The sequence below is a fragment of the Rana temporaria genome, chromosome 10, assembly GCF_905171775.1.
Source record: "Rana temporaria chromosome 10, aRanTem1.1, whole genome shotgun sequence".
In the NCBI taxonomy this organism is placed as follows: Eukaryota; Metazoa; Chordata; class Amphibia; order Anura; family Ranidae; genus Rana; species Rana temporaria.
Window position 1 is genome coordinate 36,522,682 of NC_053498.1, and position 27,731 is coordinate 36,550,412.

At 43.1% G+C, this 27,731-nt stretch overlaps 1 protein-coding gene across 1 annotated transcript in view; it reads right to left on the reverse strand.

Annotated features, from left to right (window-relative positions):
- LOC120916524 (galactoside alpha-(1,2)-fucosyltransferase 2-like) overlaps positions 1–27,731 on the reverse strand; it is a 145,467-nt gene that overhangs the window by 76,184 nt on the left and 41,552 nt on the right. The gene's annotated exons all lie outside the window — the stretch shown is intronic.

The following is a 27,731-nucleotide window of genomic DNA, read 5'->3' on the forward strand; positions in this document are numbered from 1 at the left end:
AGGAGATTGTTCTTCATGCAGCGCTCTAACGTGTTGTATTGCCTGCATTAGGGATTAGCTTAAACGTAGTACTCCGTGTTATTCAAGGTGTGCTAGTTAATTGCACATGCACGCATTACCTGTTACTGCACGTGTGCAATTTATTTGCACAGAAACGCAGTCGCTGTTAATGCAAGTGGGCTATTGAATTGCACAGAAACGCAGTCGCTCTTACTGCGTGTGTGCTGTTTAATAGCAACTAAACGCAGTTAGTGTCACTGTGTGTGTGGTGTTACATAGCACCTGAACGCAGTCGCTCTTACTGCGTGTGTGCAGTTTACTAACACCTGAACGCCATCTGTGTGACTGCGACTATTTTGTTACATAGCACCTGAACGCAGTCGCTCTTACTGCGTGTGTGCAGTTTACTAACACCTGAACGCAGTCGCTGTGACTGCGACTATTTTGTTATATAGCACCTGAACGCAGTCGCTCTTACTGCGTGTGTGCAGTTTACTAACACCTGAACGTAGTCGGTGTGACTGCGACTATTTTGTTACATAGCACCTGAACGCAGTCGCTCTTACTGCATGTGTGCAGTTTACTAACACCTGAACGCAGTTGGTGTGAATGCGATTATTTTGTTACATAGCACCTGAACGCAGTTGCTCTTACTGCGTGTGTGCAGTTCACTAACACCTGAACGCAGTCGGTGTCACTGCGACTATTTTGTTACATAGCACCAGAACGCAGTCGCTCTTACTGCGTGTGTTGCAGTTTACTAACACCTGAACGCAGTCGGTGTCACTGCGACCATTTTGTTACATAGCACCTGAACGCAGTCGCTCTTACTGCGTGTGTGCAGTTTACTAACACCTGAACGCAGTTGGTGTGACTGCGACTATTTTGTTACATAGCACCTGAACGCAGTTGCTCTTCCTGCATGTGTGCAGTTTACTAACACCTGAACGCAGTCGGTGTGACTGCGACTATTTTGTTACATAGCACCTGAACGCAGTCGCTCTTACTGCATGTGTGCAGCTTACTAACACCTGAACGCAGTCGGTGTCACTGCGACTATTTTGTTACATAGCACCTGAACGCAGTCGCTCTTACTGCGTGTGTGCAGTTTACTAACACCTGAACGCAGTCGGTGTCACTGCGACTATTTTGTTACATAGCACCTGAACGCAGTCGCTCTTACTGCATGTGTGCAGTTTACTAACACCTGAACGCAGTCGGTGTGACTGCGACTATTTTGTTATATAGCACCTGAACGCAGTCGCTCTTACTGCGTGTGTGCAGTTTACTAACACCTGAACACAGTTGGTGTGACTGCGACTATTTTGTTACATAGCACCTGAACGCAGTCGCTCTTACTGCGTGTGTGCAGTTTACTAACACCTGAACGTAGTCGGTGTCACTGCGACTATTTTGTTACATAGCACCTGAACGCAGTCGCTCTTACTGCGTGTGTGCAGTTTACTAACACCTGAACGCAGTCGGTGTGACTGCGACTATTTTGTTATATAGCACCTGAACGCAGTCGCTCTTACTGCTTGTGTGCAGTTTACTAACACCTGAACGCAGTTGGTGTGACTGCGTCTGTTTTCTTACATAACACCTGAACGCATAAATATGTCTGGAAGGACAAAGAGAGGCAGAGAGTCACGAGGGCAACCAGGCTCTGCATCTAGAGGTAACGCTGGTGGTGGATGTGGTGCATCCTCTTCAGCACATGGCCGTGGCCGCTCGTCCTTCTTTTCGGGAGCTGGCCGTGTTGAGCCTCAACATGCAGAGAAATTAGTGGAGTGGATGACCAAGCCGTCCTCATCCTCCTCATCCTCTCTCACACAGACTGATCATAGTTTGTCTGGCAAAGCAGCTGCCAAGGCGTCCTCTTCCCTCTGCACAATGGCATCACACAATCCTTCCCTAGTCCCACCGTGTCCTCCTGAGGAGTCCCCCGAACTGTTCCAACACAGTGTTGGGTACATGCTGCATGAAGATGCGCAGCGTTTTGAAGACTCCGATGACGGAACACAGATAGAGTAAGGCATTGATGTGAGCCCAGGGAGAGGGGGTGGCCGAGAGCGACAACAATCTGGGAGTGATATTCCCCCAGCTGGAGCATACTGCCAGGTTGTCGACAGTGATGATGAGGAGGGAGGGGATGATGAGGTCACTGACTCTACCTGGGTGCCTGATAGGAGAGAGGAGGAGGAAGAGGAGGAGGAGGAGGACGAGGCACAGGCACATCTCCAAAGAGGCAGGATGCCCTCCAGGGGTCAGCTTAAGGGCAGCACACCAACTGCATTACGTGGCACTGCTGTGTCTCAACGGTACAGCAAAAGTTCTTTGGTGTGGGCCTTTTTTTAAACATGTCCATCAGATCGTACCTTTGCTGTTTGCAACATATGTCTCAAGCGTATCTCGCGTGGCCAAAACATCACCCGCTTGGGCACCACATGCTTGTCCAGACATATGTCGAGCTGCCATGCAGCTCGTTGGCAAGCATACCAGAAAGACCCACACCAAAGACCAAAGAGTACCTCCCCTTGCCCTTCTGTGACCTCCAACCCCACTAGACCCCCAGTCCTCTCTGAAGCCTGCACTGAAGTTGTAGAAATAGGTGTGTCACAACCTAGTAGTGGTAGTACATGCGGGCAAGCTACTGATAGTACCAGACACATTTCCCTGCCCCAGCTGCTGCAGCGCCGGAAAAAGTACACTCCCAGCCATCCTCATGCCCAGCGGTTGAATGCTAGCTTAGCAAAATTAATAGCACTTCAACTGTTACCTTTTCAGTTGGTAGATTCTGCCCCCTTCCGTGAGTTTGTGGAATGTGTAGTACCTCAGTGGCAAGTACCCAAACGCCACTTTTTCTCACGGAAGGCGATTCCGGCTCTCTACCGGCATGTGGAAGGCAATGTCCATGCCTCGCTGGACAGGGCAGTCAGTGGTAAGGTGCATCTTACCGCTGACTCATGGTCCAGCAGGCATGGACAGGGACGTTACCTGTCTTTTACGGCCCATTGGGTGACTCTGCTGGCAGCTGGGAAGGACACAGGGCAAGGTACAGTAGTTTTGGAGGTTGTTTTTCCGCCACCACGCCTCCAAAACACTACTACTGCTTGTGACACACCTCTCTCCTCCACCCCCTCCTCTTCTTCTTCCTCTGTGGCCTCTTCCTGTGGTGATGTTTGCTCAGAACCAGCCGTGCTCCGTAGGCGTACGAGGGGCTACGCAGGAATGCAGGCCAAGAGATGCCATGCGGTGCTAAAGCTGGTGTGCTTGGGAGACAGGAGCCACACTGGGGAAGAGGTTCTTTCAGCTCTGCAGGGGCAGGCTCAGAGGTGGTTGATGCCACGCCAGCTGAAGCCTGGAATGGTGGTCAGCGATAATGGCACCAACCTCCTCTCTGCCCTGCGACAGGGAAAACTCACCCATGTGCCCTGTTTTGTGCATGTTCTCAATTTGGTGGTGCGGTTCTTGGGCAGGTACCCGGGCTTACAGGATGTCCTGAAGCAGGCCAGGAAAGTCTGTGTACATTTCCGGAGGTCATATAATGCCACTGCTCGGCTGACAGACCTCCAGAGGGAATACAACCTGCCCAAGAACCGCCTAATCTGTGACATGGCCACCAGATGAAACTCTATGTTGGCCATGCTGCAGCGGCTGCACACGCAGCAGAGGGCCATCAATGAGTACCTGTGCCAATATGGCAGCAGAACTGGCTCAGGGGAGCTTGGGTTTTTTTCACCACGCCAGTGGGCCTTGATCAGGGATGCATGCAGCCACGTGACTTCTTCCTGAAGAAGTCACGAGAAGTGACGAATGCGCGTATGAGTGATACAAAGAGTCCACCTAGAGGTACCGGAGGTGACGTCGGCGAACACCCTGTTTTTATATGCATGTTTTTTATCACAACAATGTGAGTACCTAGTGTTTTATTTTGAATAAACTCCTTCTTTTAAACGATACTACACTATTGGCACTTTTTATCTCCCTGGATGCGAGTCACTGTCCCTGTTTGGATGTGACTATCGAGAGGCATCTACCCTTCCCATTACAGCCCATTTGGAGGATAACGTATGTGGACATGACCAGAAAAGTGTACCTGGGTCTTTATGCTGTTACCCTACAGCAGTAAGGTAAGGGGAAATCCTCACTTTTTCTGAAGAAAACACCTGAAATCAACCTTTCTTCACGTCACTTTGGCATCTACACCAGCACTTTTATTTTGGACTTTGCCTGTTGTTCCGTTTACAGTTATCTGCTGCATGGACATTTTATCTAGTCTATTATAATCACCGTTGTGTGTTATACTTGGCACGTTGTATGTTATACTTGGCACGTTGTACACCCCATTGTGTATCAGTACATGTTTTACCACTTTATATGACACTTGCACTGTCACTTTGCAATACTTCACATTTTGGCAGCTAGCCTTGGCTGCATTGTAGCACATTTTATTTTGATGTTATTTACTTATTAGAATTTACCACTACCATTCTTTATTATTGTTACTTATGATCACTAGTCAGAGTATATTTTTCCATATATAAGGATTTGCCACACTTCCTTTGCACGTTACCCCATTCCCTATTCATAGCGCAGCACTACCCCTTTATTCTTCATTTGTTCCTGGTTTGATACACCATCCAGTGCAGCAGCTGTACCCCTTCTCTCTCCCCCTTCCCCCACTCTCGTGGTAAGCGCGGTAATACTCACCCCATCAGATTTGCCCATTACTTACACCTGTTCAGCTCAGCTGAATTTCTCTGCGCCGGGGCAATTTGTCAAGATTGCCACCTGATTCAGGATTCCTTTTGTGTGTTAATTTGCTCCTGTGTTAGGCAAAATTGAGGGCGCAAGCCAGCGCAAGTGAAAGTGGGCATGCCCCTATGCAAATGATGTTTAATCCGAAAGCATAGCAGGGGCATGGGAAGAGGACCAGCCTGCTCTTTACGATTAAATCCGGAGGAGGAGGTGATCGCACAAAGTTTAGCGCTGGAGCAGGTGGAGGGACTCCCAGGCTATGACTCCACTGTTGGGGACTTGGGGACTGGTAAGTTTTTTTTTCTCATATTTGCTGTGTATCATGGGAGGGGGTAGAAGGGAAACATATGAGGGGGTAGAAGGGAACATGTAACAAGTTTTTTTTTCTCATATTTGCTGTGTATCATGGGAGGGGGTAGAAGGGAACATGTGATAAGTGTGTTGCTCCAGCAACATTTTTTTTTGTGTCATCCACAGATGTTGATGATGAAGCTGGGCCGTCGTCGGCTGTAGGGCGACCCACGCCATCCCCAGAACATCATGGGGTCCAGTCAGGCCCCATGGAGATACTGGCCATGTTGGTGGAGGAGGATATCGCCCATAGTCCATCTAGGGAGGAGGAAGTGGAGGAGGAGTCCATTATCCTCAACCTGGAGGAATCTGTGCACCTCCAGGATGATCCCACCATCCCTGACCTCCCCACCACCCCCGACCATAACGTCATCCCCCTCCAGGGCAAGCCCCTCCAGTGTCCCCCCTCCAGTGTCCCTCCCTCCAGTGTGGCCCCCTCCCCTTCTTCTCCCTCAGTTCGTGCCCCAGCCTCTCCTCCAAGGAAGGCTCTATGCAAAACGAGGGGTGTACCCTCCAGCCTCCGTGAAGGTCTGCAGGAGGAGCAGGCCCGGCAGACCCGCCATATAGGGGACATGGTGGGAGACTTGAGGCGGGTGGCGGACAGCCTGGCATCCTCCTCTGTGCAGCAGGCCCTCACCCTGCATGCTGACCGGGGGGAACGAGATACTGAGAGCCTGGAGGAAGTTAGTGTGAACTGTGCAGCCATGGTGACCTGTATGGTTGAGCAGCAGGACGCCACCGCATTGCTCACAGCGGAGGTGAGCAGGTTGGCAAGTGCGGTGGAGGCCAACACTGCTGCTGTGCGGGAGGAAGGGAGATTAACCCGGCGGCACCACAGGAACACGGCCACCCGGCAGATGCGGATGTTGGCACAGACCAACAATGTCCTCACCCGCCTGGCCAACGCCATGGAGGGCATGCAGGCACCACCTGCCAGAGTGAGGAAGTAGGGGTTGATGCTCCTCCCCCCCTCCATCCCCACCCCATGCTCCATCCCCACCACAGGCTCAACCACGCCAACTGAGGAGCCAGAGCCGGGGCACCCTTGGCACAAGGATGTCTAAAAAAAAATATTATTTTCCTTTTTTATTTTTTTTGGCTCAGATTATGAGCTTTTATTTAGTTTATGCTCAGATTATGAGCTTTTTTATATTTTTGTTATGCTCAAAGTTTGAGTTTTTATTTTATTTTGTAGTCCCTACACACGGTGAGGAGTGTATACTACAGTGTGACTGGTGTGTGAATGGGGGGGGGGTGTCACTCCTGCTGGAAAAGGGGTGTCACCCTCTGCCATGTGAAAGGTGTATGAATGGACAGCAACATATTTGGAGCCTTGACGCGGCGTTGCTGCTCCCTGATACCATGGGGTATCCTTGGGTCTAATCCAATTTTGGGTGCATGTGGGGTGTGTGTGCTAGGGACCACAGTGGTGTGCACGCGTGCATTCTACTTGTGACATGATTATTGTGTGTGTTTAACATGCAAAGAGACGTTCCACGAGACCACTCCTGATTTCTCTTCCCTCAGTAGACCCGGTAGAGTTTCTTGGGGGGGGGGGATTGTGGGGTTCGGGGGTCAGGTCATCACATATGTCAATCTGCAGGCCCTTTCTCTGGGCAAAGTTGTGCAGAATACAACATGCACCGATAATCTTGCATACAAAGTCTGGGGAATACAACAGGGTCCCCCCGGATTTATCCAGGCATCTGAAACGGGACTTAAGGATGCCAAATGTGCGCTCCACCACTGCACGGGTACGTGCGTGAGCTTCATTAAATCTTTCCTCTCCTGGGGTTTGGGGGTTCCGGAATGGAGTCATCATATGGGGTCCCAGTGCATATGTAGAGTCACCTGGAATGGAAAAGACAGGAGGATGTTAGTCATGCATGTGCCCCTCGTGATGTCTGCATCATGGGGGGGACAGTCATACCTGACACCCATGTCACTCACCAATCAGCCAGCTGTCCCCATACACGTTCTGTTCAAATTCGGTGGGGATGGGGCTCTGACGGTAGATGAAACTGTCATGGCAGGACCCGGGGTGTTTGGCACGGACATGCCATATAAGGCCAAGGGCATCCACGATCACCTGGACATTTATGGAATTCCAGTGCTTCCTATTACAGTAGATATGCTCTAGTTCAAGGGGGGGGGGGGGCGTAGTGCCACATGAGTACAATCAATGGCACCCACAGTGCGTGGGAATCTGGCTATTTGATAGAAATCGGTGATTGCCTTCTGCCGCAGGTCCTCCTGGGTGGGTTTGATGAACTGGTGTGACATGCGCCTGAGGATTGCAGGGATAACTTGGTGCACACACCTGCTCATGCTGGATTGGGACATCCCAGCCACAATTCCACCTGTGCGTTGAAAAGATCCACTTGCCAGGAAATGCAGGGTTGCCACTACCTTCACCAGTGGCTCCACTGCCTGTCCACGATGTGTCTGGCTGGTGATGTCATCATGCAGGATTGTGGCTAAATCCAGGATGACTTCAGGGCTGAATCTAAACATGCGATACACCTCAATATCACTCATGTCAAAGATGTTCCTGCGCACTCGGTATACCCTCTCCCGTGCCCTCCTACGAGTCGGTTCACTCTCTAGTATTGCTAGAACCATGGCTGCCCCTGGCATGTTGGCACACAGATGTGAGGTCCAGAAAGTGTGGGTGCTCTGCTTGTTCAGCTTGTCCGTATTGGTGCTGCTGTAGTTGCTCTCCAGCTGACCTGTGGCCATCTGTTGCTAACTTGCCCCTGCTTTTATAATGTGCAAATTTGCCCGGGCCGAACAGCAAGTTTCTGAATCAGCGGTAGTTCCTCATTTGCATATTTGCTGAGGGAAAACCATGAGAGCGCAAGTTGCACCCTGTGCAAAAATGCCCCTTAATTGCGCCGGGGCAGAGAAACTGCATCCGTGGAAAAATGCCTCATTTCCGGCTTGGCTTGCTTTCTGGGTCATCCGCAGATTTGCCTGGGCGCAAATCCGTACTTGCGCGGCGCATATCGCGATTGCGCCCGCGCAAGTCATACCTGAATCTGGGCCAATGTTCACATTAAGTTAGGATTATTATTATTATTTTTCTTTATTTTTCTTTATTCACATATTGAATGTTAGCACAGTCATTCTAGTTAATAGAACATTTTTTGTTCATAACTTAAGAAACATATCACTCTTAATAGATCAATGGAAAGTTATGAAAAGTTTTAGAGTGTAAAGTATATTTCCAAAGAGCTCAAATATTATTTGAGCACATATATGGAAATATATTATTGCATTATTTACTTATTTTAATAATAATACTTTTCATTATTATTAATAATTATTGATATTAGTGATGATTGTGTTTTACATTTGTAAAAATCTATACCATTATTTTAAGATTTTGAATAGATAGATCTAGAGGAGTAAAGAGAAAAGCATTTAGAAGAAGGAATATTTCTAGCTGCTTCAGTTCTGAGGAATATTGTGTCCGATCATTTGATACTAGGTGGAGCAATTGAAATAAGAATGTGATTATGTGTGTATTTAATAATTTTAGTATGATTAATCATAATTCAGGGGGGATTGTTAGAATATTATTTCAAATTCATAATTCGGAAATTCATAATTCATGGCAAGCTTACAAAACATATTTGGTTTTATGATTAATCATAGTAATTAGGTATGAGTGAATGACCTTGTTCAATTGATATGACATGATTCTTCAATCTAAAGCTGAGCTTTGCTGGATATTTCTGGTTAGCCAATTTGAGAATGATATAAGGTATCTTGGTGTAGGGTGACAAGAATAGCTCAGTATTTACGTAGTGAGATAAATAATATACTTGTTTATATCTATTGTTAAGTTAGCTTTAGTGAAGTCTTAGTTATACTAGTATGTATTAGTATATAGTTACTTAATGAAGTTATAGCTGGTAATATATGTTTTTATGACATTACATCATCAGCACTACTCTAAGTATACTCTAAGTATAGAGTGTCACATGTGTGCCTGTCAATCAAACTCCATACGACTCTCGTATGTGCTAAAATCTTCTCTTGGTATAAACATATTGCTGAACATAGCAGAAATTAATGTATGCCATACAAGGGTCTAAGTCTGGACAGTATGAGGTCACAACGTTCATTTGTAACATATATATGCTTTGCTTTAAGAAAGCTGATCACATTTTCACCACACACTTACACGACACACTTACACGACACACACTCACTCACACCCACTTTGAAAGTTAACACTGACATATTTACTCAGACGGACGAGGAGAACAGATGAACAGAAGAACGTAATTTCCTGTTTCTTCTTGACTTTGGAAAGGGCTCAGCGAGACAAAGATGGAGCCTGAGACAGCACACATGCTTTCATAAGCTTGCTTTCATCTACGCTAAACTGAACTGTAATACTATTTTTCATTGTGTTTATGATGCCACCTGTGTGATAATAAACTCACACGTTATTTTCAAGTCAACCTGATTATGAATGCTGTTCATTCAGAAACACCCTTGAGATACAAGAATATTAGATATTGACTATTCTTCAGTCGGCAAGTTGTTAATCACTGACTTGCACAATATAAATGAAGATATGTCTGTGCCCAGGTTCTATATGGCTTCCATATATACAGAACATGAGATACTAAAGAGGTGTAACCACATGGTATTCCTTACGTATTTATGCCAAACGGTTGCTTAAAGTGGTTCTGTATTCAAAATGTTTTTTTACCCTAATGATCCTGCTGCTGTCAGTCAGACTCCTGTGAGGAGGGAGAGGGAGTGTAGCTTGCCAGCGCTGTGTGTGTCTATGGAGCAAGAAGTGGATAGTGCCAGTGGGGGACCACCAAAGAGGAAGTAAGGAACCACCCTGTGAAATATTCTTGCAGAGAGCAGGTATGTATGACAATTATTTTATTTTAACAAAACAAAAATGTCTCCCCTCTGGGTTCATTGAAATCCCCACTGGCTGCATGTTCCTTTCCGGTTCATCCTTTATTGGAGAATCTGATATAGGCAGACTGGAAGCATCCAGATAGGTGTTTTTCTCCTCCTAGGAAGTTTGAAGTTCTCTATACAATGGAGGAGAAGTTTACAAAGATGTGGAGTCTGCCTTCAATAGATGCGGCTATTTCTTGTGTAAATGAGGCCTCGTACAGACGGACGGACTGTTCGCTGAAATCGGGCCGCCGGACCGTTTTCAGCGGACATGTCCGCCCAGAGATTTCTGTCTGATGGTTGTACACACCATCAGACAGAAATCCGCGCGTACACGATATGCGGTGACGAGGCCGCGCCGTCCCCGCGACAAAGATGCGGCGACGTGCGCGGCCCTGGAAGTTCAATGCTTTCACGCATGCGTGGAAGTGTTTCAACACATGCGAGGGATGGCGGCCAATCGGACATGTACGGTGAGTCTGTACAGATGACCGAACATGTCCGACGGACAGGCTTCCAGCTGACATGTTTCTTAGCATGCTAAGAAACATTTGTCCGCTGCAAAACGGTCGGCTGGACAAATGTCCACTGGAAACCTGTCCGGTCGGCCGTACACACGACCGAACATGTCTGCTGAAACTGGTCCGCGGACCAATTTCAGCAGACATGTTCGGTCGTGTGTACGGGGCCTAAAAGTTTAACCTGTCCAGAGGACAATGCTCAGTTATTTAGGATCTGAGAAAAAGTTGGAATCTTTACTGAAGCCTTCTTTTCTCCTGGCGGGCGCAGTGACCCAACCTGCCGTGGTGGCAGTGGGTATGTGTCAGGTCTTAAAGGATCAGGTGAAACGGGCTGAAAGACATGTGAAAAATGAACTACAGCGCTATTAAATTAATAATTTCAGGGACACCTTATAAAAAAACAAATAATAAAGCCGCTATCTGAGTGATACCAATTCAGAAAATATAAACAGTGAGAAAATGATAGATGCGCTAATATTAACTTATAAAGTGAAAATGTACAAAACTATTCAGGGAGAATGAATCTCCATATACTGTGAGTAAATGTGATATGCAGTTCACATTGACCATGTAACAAATCCTCAAAACATGTGCACAGTGATCAAACCAATAAGTCCCAATCAGGTAAAAACATACGATGCCTTCCTTCACTAGGAGTGCAGATCCCAGCACTTCACTGCTGCAGTCCGGTGAGCAGGCACTCAAAGGTAGATATGTGTAGAAAGGAAAGAAAAAACCTCATTGCGAAGTACATTAAAAACAAATGGATAATGCGATCCAATACATAGGCAATTAGGCCCCGTACACACGACCAAACATGTATGCTGAAACTGGTCCGCGGGCCAGTTTCAGCATACATGTTCGGTCGTGTGTAGGCGCGAGCGGGCCGAATTCCAGCAAACATTTGCCCGCCGGGCCTTTTCCCAGCGGGCAAATATTCCTGGACGTGTTTTAAAACCGTCCGCTGGAATCCTGCCCGCTCGGACATGTACGGTCGTCAGTACAGACCTACCGTACATGTCCAGGCGCCCGCCATCCCTCGCATGCGTCGAATGACTTCGACGCATGCGTGGAAGCCTTTAAATGGCAGGCCCGCCCACGTCTCCGCGTCATCGCCGCGTCATCGTCGCGGCGACGACGCGGACATGCCCCGCGTATTGTTTACGCGCGGACTTCTGTACGATGGTTAGTACAACCATCGTACAGAAGCCCTCTGGCAGGCATGTACGATGAAAACGGTCCGACGGACCGGTTTCATCGTACATGTTTGCTCGTGTGTACCGGGCCTTACACTCACGAATCCCCGCTTGTTGCGGGGATTCGTGAGTGTAATTGCCTATGTATTGGACCGCATTATCCATTTGTTTTTGATGTACTGTGCAATGAGGTTTTTTCTTTCCTTTCTACACATATCTACCTTTGAGTGCCTGCTCATCGGCTGAAAGACATGCCTCCAGAGCAGATCAAATTTTGGAAGAATATGCCCAGGGCCTTATGTTTCACAACAGATGCCATTAGGGATTCTATACAACAAGCATCTCACCTTACGCTCCAGCTGGTGCACATCAGGGGCGGATCCAGGAGGGGGGGAAACAGGGCAATTGCCACCCCTGAGAAATTAGCTAATTAGAAATTAGCTAATTTCTAGTTGCGGAATTTGCAGGCACCAGAGAGTCTGAGTGGCTCCGCAAGTCCGCGTGCGAGCAGGACTGCGATCAGGATGGTACAACCCATATACCTGTAAGGAGCCCCGGTGTCCCTAGGGGCCCGAGCGAGGGCCGCTTCTTTGGGCACTTTCCCTGCACATTGTCAGGAAGTAACTTACCAAAGCCGAGATGCTGAGGGCGGCTCACCTTTGCGACCTGGTGCGATCCGCCCCCTGGATTTGGGACAGGGGGAAGGACGCACCGGGAGGCACCGGTACCAAGGTGGAGATCCGATGCGGAAACAGGAACTGGATGGCGGTGGCCCGCTGGGAACCACTGATGATCAGACCGGGAAACAGTCCAGAAGCAAGGCACACCGCACAGGGACAAGGCTGAAGAGAGATCGGAGAACAGTGGCGGCTGGTGAAGTTTTAGGATGGGGGGGGCGCAAGACCCTGCCCCTCCACATTTGGTCCCTCCCACTTTTCATAAGCCACACCTCTTATAGAATCCACCCACTCCGTCCCCTGTATTCCACTTGCTTCCACCCATAGTGTCAGGAGTATACATCTTAGCATCACAGGACAGAGTATATAGCCCCAGCATCACAAATCATGGTATATAGCGCAGCCTTACAGATCGGTGCAAACAAACTAAAAAATTACACTGTTAGTAATGAAGGACTCTAAATGGACATTAGATTATCAGAGACTGCGGACATACTGCACGAGATTACCAAAGACTGCGGACATACTGCACAAGATTACCAGAGACTGCGGACATACTGCACAAGATTACCAGAGACTGCGGACATACTGCACAAGATTACCAGAGACTGCGAAAATGCTGCACAAGATTACCAGAGACTGCGGACATGCTGCACAAGATTACCAGAGACTGCGGACATACTGCACAATATTACCAGAGACTGCGGACATACTACACAAGATTACCAGAGACTGCGGACATACTACACAAGATTACCAGAGACTGCAGACATACTGCACAATATTACCAGAGACTGCGGACATACTGCACAATATTACCAGAGACTGCGGACATACTGCACAAGATTACCAGAGACTGCGGACATACTGCACAATATTTCCAGAGACTGCGGACATACTGCACAATATTACCAGAGACTGCGGACATGCTGCACAATATTACCAAAGACTGGGGACATACTGCACAATATCACCAGAGACTGCGGACATAATGCACAAAATTACCAGAGACTGCGGACATACTGCATGATATTACCAGAGACTGCGGACATACTGCATGATATTACCAGAGACTGCGGACATACTGCACAATATTACCAGAGACTGCGGACATACTGCATGATATTACCAGAGACTGCGGACATACTGCACAATATTACCATACTGGGGACATATTGACTGCATGAGATTAACAGAGGCTGCGGAAATAACTGCACTGGGGGGGAATAAGGGTGCTATTTTCGTCAGACATTGAAAAAAAAAATAACGAAAGTGTTAATGCATCCCCCCCCCCCACTTATTAACAGTTTTTTATTTCATGTTCGCCAAAAATAGCAGCATGGAAACCAAATGTCGTCCGTCCGTCCCCCTGCTTATTAAAAAAAAAATTCTAAGGTTTGGCGGAACTAGAGCAATACCTAAATTTTAGCTTTAGGGCTCAGTCAAACCATACATGCATTTTTTTTAATGTTCAGCTGCAAACAGCCCCATAATAAGTGGGGGGATGCATTATGGGGCTGTTTGTAGCTGAACATTAAAAAAAATGCATGTATGGTTTGACTAAGCCCTAAAGCTAAAATGTAGGTATTGCTCTAGCTGGGACCAATGCAAGTGTCCCAGCTAGTTCCGCCGAACCTTAGAAAAAAAAGTCAATAAGCAGGGAGGGGGGGGGGGGGACATTTGGTTTCCATGCTCTAGACATTAATCAAAGAACTGTAATAAGCGGGGGGGGGGGGGGGGTTGACTAATCCGGCTGCTATTTCCGTGATCTGGAAAAAAAAAAGTTAATAAGTGGGTAAGCGGGGGGGGGGCGTTCTGCCGGTGATTCAATGGGGGATGCCGGCCCTTCGTTATTTCCTCCGCAGCCTAAAAGAAGAGAGTAAGGGGGGTGCCGCGGACGCTATTTCCGACGATACCACAGAACAACTTAATGAGCGGGTGGGTGGAAGGGGGATGCCGGCGCAGAGCCGAACAGGGGGAAACTGCTTCTGAGAAGTTTTGCCTACCTCCATGCTTGGTTCACGGAGGTGCGTCCCTTTGGGCTAGAGAGTACCGACGTCACTTCCTGACGTCGGCACAGGCACAGTAATATACTGGGTGCCGTGCACCCGCACGGCCAAAGTGCACGTCCATTGTATCGGAAGCTGTGGTGCTATGGGCATAGCCACAAAGGCATTTTTTGGCTGCCAATGTAGCGCCACGTCTGCAATCTCGTGATTGCACAGACGTGGCGCTACTCACACCGCACTGTGCCCAGTGCCCAGCGCCCGGACACAGTGCACGTAAGGACATTTTTTTTATTTATTTTTTTATTTAACCACTTAAGCCCCGAGCCTGTTTTTCAGATTCGGTGTTTACGAGACTAAAACATTTTTTTTGCTATAAAATGACTTAAAACCCCCGAACATTATATATATATTTTTTTCTAACACCCTAGAGAATAAAATGGCAGTCATTGCAATACTTTTTGTCACACCGTATTTGCGCAGCGGTCTTACAAGCGCACTTTTTTTGGAAAAAATCACCTTTTTAAATTAAAAAATAAGACAACAATAAATTTGGCCCAATTTTTTTACATATTGTGAAAGATAATGTTACGCCGAGTAAAATGATACCCAACATGTCACGCTTACAAATTGCGCCCGCTCGTGGCATGGCGTCAAACTTTTACCCTTAAAAATCTCGATAGGCGACGTTTAAAAAATTCTACAGGTTGCATTTTTTGAGTTATAGAGTAGGCCTAGGGCTAGAATTATTGCTCTCACTCTAACGATCGCGGCGATGCCTCACTTGTGTGGTTTGAACACCGTTTTCATATGCGGGCGCTACTCGCGTATGCGTTCGCTTCTGCGTGCGAGCTCGTCGGGACAGGGCGCCTAAAAAAATTTTTTTGGGGGTTTTCGTATTTATTTTTATTTATTTTACAATTTTTAACACTGAAATAAAAAAAAAATTATCACTTTTATTCCTATTACAAGGAATGTAAACATCCCATGTAATAGAAAAAAAGCATGAAAGGTCCTCTTAAATATGAGATCTGGGGTCAAAAAGACCTCAGATCTCATATTTAGACTTAAATGCAAAAAAAAAAAAAAAAAATTGAAACTGTAATTTTTTCAAATGACAAAAAAAAAATGTGCCTTTAAGACGCTGGGCAGGACTGACGTTTTGACGTCACTTCCGCCCAGCAGAGCTATGGGGACGGGTGAAGGAGATTTTTCCTTCACTCGTAACCCCGCTCAGCTGCCGAACGGTCCCGATCTCCTCCGCCGCTACCGACGGCTACGGTAAGCGGCGGAGGGCGCGGGAGAGCGGCGGGACCCTCTCCTGCCACCGATAACGGCGATCTCGCGGCGAATCCGCTGCGGAGACCGCCGTTATCGTTTACACGGCCGCCCACTGAAGAGATGAATATCTCGGTTGTGGCAGCAGCTGCTGCCGTTACCGAGATATTCATCTTTAAAGTGCCGACGTAGAATGACGGTGGGCGGTCGGTAACTAGTTAAAGGGACATGTTTAAATATTATTATTTTTTTTTTGGGGGGGGGGGGGGCGCCCAGGCGCCCCAATGGACGGACCGCCACTGTCCGAGAAACAAGCCGTGGTCAGGGGTTGGAGAGATCAGGAAGTCCAAAGTTCAAGCCGGGGTCAATGGGTTAGAGAGATCAGGAAGTCCAAAGTTCAAGCCGGGGTCAATGGGTTAGAGAGAGCAGCAATCCAGAAGGTAAGCCAAGGGTCAGGTACAACAGGTATCAGCAGGTATATGACAGGTAAAAACAGCAGCAAGACACTCAGGAGCTGTTACGAACCAGCAACCCGAGAGGTGGAAGGGGCTGGTTCAAATAGGCCGCTCAGGCCTCTGATTGGCCGAGGGCGGAACGAGCACACGACGCCTGGTCACACCGCGCATGCGCACGCGCACCACAGGCGCGCGCAATAGCGCTGGTCTGCCACGGAGCTGAGGAATCTGGGGCTGCAGAGGATTGGTGCCCTGACACACATTTTCTGAGGACCGGCACCGCAATGAAGCACCCTTGCAGGTGCCAGCTGCTTATTACAGCAGCACACCTAGCCAATGGAGTCTGGACTTCTCCATTCTGACCATGGGCAGACTGAGGGCTAAGGGTAAGTGGGGAGGGGTACACTTGCCACTGTGGGGACAGCAGCAGTGCCATTGCTTCTAAATACATACACTGTGCTGGCAGTGTATGTTTTTAGAATCTCCAAAGCTTCTTTCTGTCATACCCCCTCTTCTGAACTGTGAGGCCCCGTACACACGACCAGTTTCCTCGGCAGAATTCAGCTTCCGACCGAGTTTCTGGCTGAATTCTGCCGAGAAACCCGGCCGTGTGTACACTTTCGGCCGAGGAAGCCGACGAGGACCTCGGCGTTCTCTATTTCCTCGTTGTTCTATGGGAGCTCTCGTCCCGCTGAGCTCCTCGGCGGCTTCAGGGCTGAACTGGCCGAGGAACTCGATGTGTTTGGCACGTCGAGTTCCTCGGCCGTGTGTACGAGGCCTGAGAGATCTCTGACTCAACCCCCATCCCTCCAATCACCAGTGTGATGTGCTGAGGGGGGCGGAGCTCACTGTAGCTGCTGCTGGACGGCATGGCTGCTCACATTACAGGGAGGAGGTGAGATTGTTTTTTCTTTTTAATAATGTCTCCTTGAAAGAAAAAGCTGTCAAAGTTTCTGTAGGATTTGTATTGCAGTGATAAGGAGACACCGAGAATGAAGAGCCAGTGTCACAGACATCTCCCAAGCTAGCACACAGCCCTATTGAAATAAACACCCCCAATCACTCAGTCCAGATAATGTGAATGTAATTTATGACCATTCATTTAACCCTGTGTTTTTTGTGGTGAGTTCACACTTCTGATTGTACAGACTCAGAGCTTGGATAACACAGGGTTTAATTAATTGTCAAAAATGTATTTCACATTATCGGGCCATAGAGAGTTCTAGGGATTGGATTATTTAGATACTGTATATATTTACATTTTATAACAGGAATGTTTGTGGTCAGGCCGGGGGGGCCCCAGACATAAAGCTGTGTAAGGGTGTTAGATGCCGGGGGGCAGGGGGAAGAGGAGTGACAGAGATAGATAGAACAGAGAGGACATAGGACATAGTGGACATATGCCTCTAACATGTGTCATGCGAAGTGTCAAAAACCTCTTCCTCTCCAGGCGTTGCTTCCAAAATATTTAGACATAAATTCCTTCATTATACAATGTTTTATTCTTCCAACGATATGACAGCTAGACAGTTTATGCTTACATTGTTACGTTGTTACAGACATCATGGCAGGTAGGCATCACAAAGTTACAGAAGGAGGAAATAGATGTTACATCTTCTCTGCTGGAAAGAGCCCCTTATGATCTTTCTCCTGGGTGAGGGTCCCATCCCCACCCTGAGGCTTCCGTAGGGCCGGGATGACCCTCGAGATTCCTAACTTACTATGCTCAAACCTGTATACTTATACAAGTTTTACAGCTAACTAAGCACAATTGGCTCGTTTCCAAAGAAGGTTGCGATGAGCTCTAACGCCCAGTTATGTATATTTAACTAACATCTCCAACCTCCTTCTTGACGTAGACTTTCAAGAATAGATGTGGCCTACAACAGATGTAACTGACCTTGTTTGCCCTCAAAGCTACCATGTCTAAACCAAATGATTCAGAGACCTTTAAAACATAATATCAATACATTTAAAATCTAACAATTCCCCCTTAATGCACTGTAATTAACAAACAAAATAAGTGCATTCATCTTAAATAATAAAGGTTTCTGATTCACTTTTTTCCAATACAAACAATACAATTTAACATTTCAGATATTGTACATAAACTTTTTCCAAAATTCTGCGATATTCCTGTGAAATATTTAACCATTTCATTCCTTTAAGAAACTATAAATTATTATATTATTAATTCATTTTAATTTATTCTCCATTTAAATTATGTAATATTAAAAATTTTCTTCCTTTACCTTCATAAATGTTACTTCTTATAACTTCAACCATATCATATTACTATTTATCATAAAGAAGAAATAAATATATTTGATGTATCAAATTATATTACTCTATAATATTAATTAATAAATACAATTTTTTTCATTTCTTTTGAAATTTCAATAACCAAATTTCTTCAGCATAAGTTTTTTATACATTATCCTTGACACTGAACAATTATAAACATAATACATAATCTATTTGTTTGTGGATACATAAAATCATAACTTTCCCATTATTTGATTGTCATATTTTTATATATTCTATCTTTCTTTCTATTTATTTTCTATCTTTTTAATCTATTTATTTTATTTATCTATCCATGTAATTTATTTATCTATCCATATAATTTATTTATCTATCCATGACCAGCAAGCAACTCTTTCTTTTAATTATTTTTTCAATGTTCCATATTATTTAATTTAACAATAATTCTGTTTAGATACTTTAAAATCTTTTTCTTCCACACAAGCTTGTATGTTTTTTAACTATATTAATACTTCAAATGTATACTTTGTTATACATACTTGTAATAACAAACTATCCATCCAATTTTTCCCAAGTTATGTGTTCTATAAAAATGAATACAAAATGAATTATTCTATATGAAATAATAATTCTATGTGTATCAATATGTATTCTTATAAAAAAATTTAGAAACCAAAATATAACAACTATTTTTTCCATATTTCAAAAAATTCTAAAGAATTCCTATATTAGAATTACATTCCAACTCCCCCTTACATAATGATCAATCGATCAATATGTCACTTTTGATGTAAGTCCATATGAATAAATCATTGAAATTCATCCAAAAATTATGATCCTTGATAACATAATCAAAAAATAATTTTGAAAAAACTAGAAGTAATAACCAAAATAGAATTTTAGTTGTGCTTGTTTCATGGTCATGAAAGTATCCAAAAATAAAATAACCTTCCCAATTGAAATCTGATATTTCAGTTGGCATTCCTATTGACATCCCTGGTACCTTCAGAACTATAATTCTTAACCATAACTTTAGCTACTGGAATAAATTATGAAACATACTCATAAAAAGTAGAAATCTTATATTCAAGACATAATTCCTATTCAAATTTAGCAAAGGCCTAGCCGTATTTTGTGAACAAACTTCTGAAATTCCTATACTTGTACTACATATGCTAATTTTAAAAAGACATAGAAGAACAGACATTCTTCATCCTGTCATTAACTCAAAAAATGTAACCAATCCTTACTTTAGAAAAGGTATTAAAACCAAAAATATAACAGGTAAATAAGTCACTTAGTATTTACCTTTTCTTGAATCATCTTACCCTATTTAGACTTTAAAATACTATTGTAGCGTTCTATAATATCAGGGTACTAAAGATGATAAGAAACAATAACTTTATCAAATACTAAAATTGCATACATGTCCTTCATCACCTGTCCTATAAAAATGAAAAAAAATCATTATCTGATTCCATGGTTGAAAACAATCCCCAATGGAATGTGACAAAATTCATAACTTAGTTTTCATTAAAAATATATTATTTTTTCCTAGAATTACCTCAATTAATTTGATCACAAATTAACTAAAGGAAAAAAACACACTAGTATACTCCTTCAGCAGGTGAAAAAATCTAATATACTCAATCTACATAGACTGCAAATCTCTCAATACTTTATAGTATCAGATCACTCTTTGCCTTTTGAATTGCTCTATAAACAAAAACAATATTCAAGAATTTTGATGACAAAAATGCTCTAATAATGAGTAGTTCAAAATTTCTTTCATTAGCTTAAACAAAAAATCAATTAATCAATTTGTCAGTCAATCTGTCAGGTACCTGGATATGCAAAAATAAATATTTTCATTTAAAAATAACTCTATCCATTATTGTTGGAATCAATTATTTTTACAATGAATTTTATCTTCATTATCAGTCTGTACTGAGACAAAATTTTCATCGTCCCCCTTTTTATTCTGTGACTAATTATATTTTGTAAAAGTAATATTTTTACCATATTATTGTATTTTTCTTTACTATACTTTACTTATAATTGCTTTAATTTTGCAAAAGAACATTTAGGTTGGGTTATCCTAAATATCTTATATCAGAAAGAAACTTAAATCATGTTTAAGTATATTTTCTGAACCGACTTATACAGTATGGTTAATTGATCCACATGCCCTGTCACTCTGACTGCTAAACAAACAAGTCTTAAGATAATTTTTTTCAGTGTAGACAGATACTCAGAAAGTTTCACCTGTGCCAATATAAAAATACATACATATACTGTATATAGATACAAATGGATTCCTCCCAATAAATATCCACTGAAAAAATTGATAAAGTAACTTTTGCATTATTTACTTATTTTAATGATAATAATTTTCATTATTATTATTAATATTATAATTATTGATATTAGTCATCATTATGTTATACATTTTTAAAATCTATACCATTATTTTAAGATTTTGAATAGACAGATCTTAGAAGAGTTGAAAGTAAAACGAGTAAAGCATTTAGGAAAAGGAAAATTTCTAGTTGCTTCAGTTCTGAGGAATATTGTGTCCAATTGTTTGATACAAGGTGGAGAAAATGAGATATGAATGTATGTATGTATGTATGTATGTATTTAATGATTTAGTATGATTAATCATAATTCAGGGGGGATTGTTAGAATATTATTTCAAATTCATAATTCGGCAATTCATAATTTATGGCAAGCTTGCAAAACATATTTTGATTTATGATTAATCATAGTAATTAGGTATGAATGAATGACCTTGATCAATTGATATGACATAATTCTTCTATCCAAAACTGAGCATTACGGATAGCCAATTTGAGAATGACATATAAGGAATCCTGGTGTAGGTTGACAAGAATAGATTTCAGAATAGATCTGTATTTACGTAGTGATATCAATAATATACTAGTTCATATCTATTGTTAAGCTAGTTTAGTAAAATCGTATTTATACTAGTATGTATTGGTATATAGTTACTTAATGAAGTTATAGCTTTATAGCTGATAATATATGTTTTATGACGTTGCATCATCTGCACACCGCTCAGTATACTCTAAGTATAGAGTGTCACATGTGTGCCTGTCAATCAAACTCCATACGACTCTGTGCTAAGATCTTCATATTGCTGAACCTAGCAGATATTAATGTGCCATACAAGGGTCTATGTCTGGACAGTGTGAGGTCACGATGTTCATTTGTAACATATATATAAGCTTTGCTTAAGAAGGCTACACACTCACACTTACACGACACACTTACACTAAGACACACTCACTCACACCCTCTTTGAAAGACAACGCTGACATACTGACATATTGACAAGCACAACAGCTGAAGCCAGAAGTCTAAGAACGTCATTTCCTGCTTCTTCCTGCTTCACTTTGGAAAATCTCTGAGACAAGATGGCTTGAAGGCAGCACACTTGCTTTCATAAGCTTGCTAGAACACTATCGATTCAATTCCATATACTTTTCATCTACGCTAAACTGAACTTTATACTATTTTTCATTGTGTTTATGATGCCACCTGTGTGACAATAAACTCACACGTTATTTTCAAATCAACCTGATTATGAATGATCTTCATTCAGATACGCCCTTGAAGCTATAAGAATATTAGTTATTAATTTTACATTCTTACAATGGCTTATATGCAAGTTATTGTCATAAAAAGTGTTTGGGGATCTAGGTCCTGCCCTAGGGGACATGCATCAATGCAAAAAAAGTAAAAACAAAAAGGCTGTTTTTTCGGGAGCAGTGATTTTAATAATGCTAAAAGTGAAACAATAAAAGTGAAATATTCCTATAAATTGCGGACCTATGGAGTGTTTAAAGTATGCCTGTAAAGCGGCGCATTTTTTCCGTGCTTAGAACTGTCCCTGCACAAAGTGTCATTGCTGAAGGATAAAAAGTCATTTAAAATCACTGCTCCCGAAAAAACTGCCGTTTTTAAAACTTTTTTTTGCATTGATACATGTCCCCAGGGGCAGGTCCCAGGTCCCCAAAAACTTTTTAGGACAATAACTTGCATATTAGCCTTTAAAATTAGCACTTTAGATTTCAAACGTTCCAGTCCCATAGACTTTAATGGGGTTCAAAAGTTCACATGAACTTTTGGTCTGTTCGCAGGTTCTGGTGCGAACCGAACAGGTGTTCGGCTCATCCCTACTACCGAAATGTATTGGCGTTAGCCAGTTGGCAAGTGGTTAGAAGACACTTAGGAAATCACGCTTGTTACAGGGCTAATGCCGCGTACAGACGGTCGTTTTTTGTGATGAAAAAAAACGACGTTTTAAAAAACGTCATTTAAAATGATCGTGTGTGGGCAAAATGTCGTTTTATGTCTTCAAAAAAACGACCAAAAAAAAATTCGAACATACTCGAATTTTTTGTGTCGTTTTTCAAAACGTTGTTTTTGTTTCACAGAAATTGACCGTGTGTAGCAAAAAACGACTTTTAAAACGACGTTTTTAAACCCGCGCATGCCCAGAAGCTAGTTATGAAGTGAGCTTCAATGGAAAAAAGTGATGAAACGTAACCTCGCTTTGCTAGAGCATTGTGAAAAAACGATGGTGTGTAGGCAACATCGTTTTTTAAAATGATGTTTCAAAAACGTCGTTTTATTTCATGATTTAAAACTTCGTTTTTTTTTCATCACAAAAAACGACCGTCTGTTTGCGGCATAAGATTGTGTAATTTGGAGGGTGGTCAGATGGGTAGATAGAAGCTAATCCTTTTTAGGATTGGGGATAAGCTCAGGGGTATTTGGATCCTATCATGAACCCACCTGAGCGATCCTGCCAGGAAGCTATCACCTGAGGCCAGGGAATTTCCCACCTCAGATACAAGAGGCATATACGTGCAGGTGCTGGGTGGGAAATGCTTTGGCCAAGTACAGTGACAACTTCCTGGGGAGCTTATTTAGGTGGGTGCAGAATAGGATCCAAACATTTCTGAGCTTATGACTATTCAGGATTAAGGTATGATCTTCAGGTTCAGGTCCAGGTTTACCAAGATTTCAACCCAAACTCAAGCTGTTTGCTGAACAGGTGAACTAAATGGATGGATGTGGCCAGTTGTAATAATGTGACCTGACACAACCTAATCATGGCAGTGACAAATCTCCATGCCTAATATATGTTTAAACAAAAAAGGAAGAGTAAAGAATGAGACTTTATATACGGCATGTCACTGAATAAATATCTAGTTTATATTGATCATTAAAATTGTTTATTAATTCCAAAACAAGTTAAAAATGATCAATCTTTGGTAAAAGACATGATATACTGTTAATAACAGTTCACTTGTATACACATACAATTATTATACAAAGTAAAATACAACATGATTTCAGTACAGTTTCATAGATCATTCATCCATTAATAATAAACATAAGCAACTGCTCTAAAGCATTGTACACATGATCGGAAATCTGATGGAATCTAATCCGATGGATGTTTTAGTCGGATATCCGATGAAGCTGACTTTCATCAGTCTTGCCTACACACCATCGGTCAAAAATCCGACCGTGTCCAATGCGGTGACGTAAAACACTACGATGTGCTGAAAAGGGTGAAGTTCAGTGCTTCTGAGCATGCGTCGACTTAATTCTGAGCATGCATGGATTTTTGTCCGATGGACTTCCACACAGATGATCGTTTTTTTCTATCGGTTTTATATCCATAGAAAATGTTTCAAACATGTTCTATTTTTTTTCGCCAATGGAAAACAAACCGATGGGGCCCACACATGATCGGTTCATGATTGTCCGATGAAAATGGTCCATCGGTCTGTTTTCATCAGACAAACCGATCGTGTGTACAGGGCTTTAGTGAGCCAAACTTGTCTGGGTATCAGTTCAAAGTGTATTCGACACATGTTTCATGGCTCACACCACTCATAAGGAGTAAAATGCTCTGAAATTAAATCAATGACATATCTATAAATATAGGATAACCTTTAAATATAACCATCTCTCAAAAAAAGGTCGGTCTATAATTTACAAAATGGTCCAATAACGATGCCCAACATATATGCAAGGGAAGACGGGGACAGGGATTAGGATCTCCCCCGGGGCTGAGGTGAGGAATACCATCCAAACCAGGGACAGCAGCCATGTGAAGACCAGGCGACCATATCACATCCATGTAAATCTTGTGTGTGCTTGACAACCCACACGGCTCTGCAAGGATATGTAAATGAGACCATGTGAGATTAATGAACTGTTGATTAGGTGAACCTATACCAGTGACTAAATGGAGGTGTTATATTAGGGTTGGTTATTTACAAAAGGCAAATCCACTTGCACTATGAGTGCAAACTACAAGTGCAAAGTGCACTTGAAATTGCACTAAAAGTGCACTTGGAAGTGCAGTCGCTGTAAATCTGAGGGGTAGATCTGAAATGAGGGGAAGTGCTGCTGATTTTATCATCTAATCATGTGCAAGCTAAAATGCTGTTTTCTATTTTCCTTGCATGTCCCCCCTCCGATCTACAGTGACTGCACTTCCAAGTGCACATTGTACTTGTAGTGCAAAGTTGATTTGCCTTAGTAAATAACCCCCTAGGTGTCTGATTGCTGCAGTTAACTAAAGTGTGCTACCTCAAAGGACTGCTACCAAAAAAAGATGTGTGTGTGTGTGTATGTACCCACCAAAATTAAATCCAAATCTAAACCCACCATTTGATAACTATGTGCACTCCATAATGGTGGTGAAATATAATAAGTGATATTAAAATAGACCTGAAAAGTGTTGTGTGTTATATAAATAAGCCTCTGTTACCTTATGTGGGTGTGAGCATGCCTGGGATCCCTTTCATATGAATAACCCATGTGGAATGTCAGCTGGCCAGCCCGAGTCACCCTTATCCCCAGTGAGGGGACGTCATGAAAAAAAAAACACCAATGCGGCGGGGAATAGCGACAAGCTTTGGCTTCATCAGCGGCTTGTGAATCCGCTGTGGAGCCAAGCAAGTCCCAGCTCCAACTAGATGGAAGGGGAGGGGGAGAGACGCCACCCCATGCTCAGGTGTGATGATGCACCGAGCGGGGTGTCAAACCATGACGCCAATGCATAGGAGGCAAGGCCCCACCCCCAAGCCTGTTTAAAGGGGAAGGGGGGAAAGGGGAAAACTGACATGCAAACCATCATGTCATGCTGAGCAAGCAGAGGTTCACGGTCCCGTGTGAAAGGGCCCTTAGGATTAAGACTTTCAAATAGCTGCCAGAGACTTATACCATAGACTCAAAAACCAAGGATATAGCTATGCTTGCCTAAAAAAAACTTACAATCGGTTGATCAAAAAAATAGAAGTTCCCTAATATTTTCTTCGAAATGTCATAAAAAAAAAAATCAGAAACTGTCAGAGTGATTACTCGATATTCAAATCAACATTCACAGATCATACAATTTTTTGGGAAAGTTTTGGCCCCTCTGCTGATTCAACTATTAAAAAATATGTAAAAGATTTCCCCGAAATCACATATAGACGAGCACCATCTTTAAGAGATTGTCTTGTACATAGTCATTTTGATACCCCTAATTCAGTTGAAACAAAAAATTTTGTGCCCACTCCATCAAATATAGAATTACCTGTCAAACACCAGGGGTCATATATTAGTCAGACGCTGACTCGATGGAGGACACATATAAGCCAGCCTCTCGGACCACACCAGTGTCAGAGATAGAGGGCGACCTTTTCATCAAATTGCTGCATATAGGGTAAGGACATTAGGGTCTTTCTCCTGCCATTGTTCCAATTTATCGTGTTTTTCTCTTGTTTTCAGTTTTTCTTATTAATACAACAATCACTGCCATTTATCATTAATGTTCTCTCTTGTATTATCTTAGCCTACCATACAAAACTTATACTATTCTATATTATTTAAGCATTCATTTTCCCATTTATGATCCCTTGATTTACTCTCCATCCACATGACTATACTCTGATGCATTTTACAATTTTAATTATAGATCATAATGCATTTTACAATTTTAATTATAGATGATAATGAGACATTTGTTCTATGCACCCTATTATTAGGTAGCTTTTTTAAGTTGATTAGTTATATCTGTGGACATTTATCATCACATCTTCATTATTATCTTCCATTATAATTTTTTTCTTTCTTTATTAAATACTTATCATATGTATCACCCTATTATCCATTTGTCTTGTACATAGTCATTTTGATACCCCTAATTCAGTTGAAACAAAAGATTTCAGTACCCACTCCATCAAATATAGATTTACCTGTCAAACACCAGGGGTCATATATTTGGCCCAGTGTAGGTGTGGTGGTTTCTATATCGGGAAAACCAAATGCCAGTTTTTCAAACGCATTAGAAGTCACATCAAACATATTTTGAAAAGCAGGATGGAAACGGCCATCAGCAGACATATAGGAACTTACAACCATTTTAATCTCAATATGATTAAATTCATGGAGTTGGAGCACGTTCCGCTGTATGCGAGAGGGGGTAGTGTAGACAAAACACTGCTCCAGCTTGAAGACCGATGGATCTATGCTTTTAGGGCCACTGAGTTTCCAGGCTTTAACGAAAATCTGAGTTTCAAGTAGTTTCTATGATGATTCTCCATTGTGATTCCTTCTACCATCCCCCCATTTCGGGGTGCCAGTACTGGCAACGGGCCTTTCCTCTCCCATTTTTTCTTCCCTTCCCCATTTTTTCCTTTTCCCCTCTCTCCCCCCTTTCCCCTTCCCTTGTTGTTTAATTCCCCTCTATATCATGTTACCTGCTTGTCTTGTCTATTTTATTAGATTTGTGCCGTTTATTATTTTATTTTGTTTATTTTTTTATTTATATTTTGGAAAAAAGGAAAAAATTGCGCCAACCAATAATATAAACAGTGAAGTCCTTTGTGTTTCCCACAAGTGAAAATAGAAAAATTATGCACCATATGAGTGTATTTAAAACATGAATAAATGAGAAAATCCAGTATCAAAGTCCATAAACGATGAATCCAAACCGGACAACACCCAGTGTGAAGATGATTAACAGTTGTGAACCGCCACCATATGGACTGAGGCTTACCAATAGGTAATTAAATAACAGCGTTATTCAAATTACTGCAGGATACTCCAGAGTGCGGGATCACAGCCAGGAATACACCAGGTCACGGCCCTTTAAGAGATCCACGACGGGATGCAGCAGGATATACTAACAGTACTCGTCCTCATACCATCTCACAGCCCAGTCGGTGTAAACATAAAAGGAAGGAGACCGCACATA